The sequence below is a fragment of the Chaetura pelagica genome, unplaced genomic scaffold (assembly GCF_000747805.2).
Source record: "Chaetura pelagica isolate M959 unplaced genomic scaffold, ChaPel_1.0 scaffold3, whole genome shotgun sequence".
NCBI lineage: Eukaryota > Metazoa > Chordata > Aves > Apodiformes > Apodidae > Chaetura > Chaetura pelagica.
In genome coordinates, this window is record NW_009952974.1 from 5791274 (window position 1) to 5793198 (window position 1925).

Genomic DNA, 1925 nt, shown 5'->3' on the forward strand with positions numbered 1-1925 from the left:
AGCACTTCTTTGGAAGTGGGTGAACCATTTCCTCTGCAGCAGAGCTGAGGTATGCAAACCTTCCCAAGTCCTCCCAGGATTTTCATACTGCATTTCTGCTACCTGACCCAATATGTGGAGGGTGAGTCCAAGCTACTGCTGGAAACATGTTCTGACTGAAAGGACACCTGGAGTGCTACCAGCAAACTGCTCACAAACGGCCTCTCGTTTTGTAGGTCTGTTCTCTGCATGGCTGGGCTGTTCCTTGTGCCTCACTGAAGTTCTGCCATATGGACCAAATGTTGCAACGTCTGTCTGTGTGTCTGCCTGGCCGTGCAACCTAAGAGTTCTCTGCAAATGATGCTCTGCTCTCATAGTTTTCAGGAGTTGGGGACAGTCCCTGATATGGGCTTCTCTCCACTTTTGCCAAGCTTATTTTCCCCCTCCAAGATCTCTCAACGCATACGGAGCCATCACCAGAGACCCAGACTGGATAGCTGCTGGGAGGCAGAAGGTGGCTGGAATCAGTTGCAGGGTTATGCTCTGCACGTTCTCTCCTTCTCTCCTGTATGTGACACTGGAATCTGGTTTAGCTTTGGACAGTGACAAGATGAAGAAAAAAAAGTCTCTCATCCATTCCTTTTTCTCTCTGCTGTGTAGCCAGATGGAGTTGCTGGCTTGCAGGGGGAAAAAGGGCAACAGCAGAATATCTGAACAGAGACCACGGGGTTGAAAATCCTTCCCTAACAAACCCACTCTGCAATCTGGAAAAAGAATCAACTTTTACTCTTTTTCTTAAGAGAACCTGTGTGCACACAGCATGCTCATGTCTGTGCCTGTGTGATTCCCAGGAGAGTAACAGCACTCCCAGGGCTGTGCTGTGTGTCGAGCTGCACCTCATTCTTGCTGCCTGCCTTGTTTTTTCTCAGGCTGATGAGCTTCTGACTAATGGCACTCACTGCTGCTTAATCAGGAAGCAATTTAAGGATAACCTTTTCTAATTAACCAGCAGTGAGAAGCATGAATAAACTGTGAAAGAGCCAGCTGGCTTCAGTGTCCCCAGCCAAAGGGTCTGTCAGGTGGGAGAAAATGGCATCTGGGACCAGTGTGGTGGCTCCAGACCTGCCACCAGGCAGAGTAGTGAAAGTCAGAGATGAGAGGGGTTTATGGTGCTCCCAAGGGCCTTTTCTCTGCTTTCTCTCCAGGTATTGCTCTGGTCAGGCACACGGGGATCACAACTGTCCAGAAGGAACAGGTCAATGTGTATAATCAAGCTCCATGTATAAATAAAACCCTGAAAGACCCTTTTTCTCAGAACTTTTGATGCAAATGTGAATAATTACCTTATTATGAAGGTATTCACAGAATTATAGAACAGCTCAAGTTGGAAGAGACCTTGAAAGGGATCTGGTCTAACTTTCTGTGGGAACAGGAGCCTAGATGAGATTATCTACCCTGCTGTCCCATCACATCTTGAAAACCTCCAGTGATAGAGACCTCACCATGTTCCCAGGAAGGTTGTTCTGTTGATGAATTGTTCTCACTGTAAAAAGTTTATTTCCTATATCAAGATGAAACTTTCTGGTGCAACTTGTTGAACAGCGTGGGGCCCAACACTAGTGCCTGAGGACTCCACTTGAGGCTGTCAGCCTAAGTAAAACCCATCAGTCACTGCCTTCTGCGAGGGACTGTGGACCCATTTCCCATCCATCTCACACCCCACCCCCTTGGTCTGTATCTGGCCACTTCATCCAGGAGGAGGCGGTGGGAAACGGGGTGAAACGCTTTGCTGAAGTCCGGGTAAACAATGTGCACTTATCCCCATCTAGATGGGAATGTTGCTTTGTTGCAGGTGACCAGGTTACTCTGCCGTGATTGGCTTTTCTCAGCCACCTGCTTCATTTGGCTTGTGATGTTCTAGAAGACTCTCCTACTTCCCCAGGGAC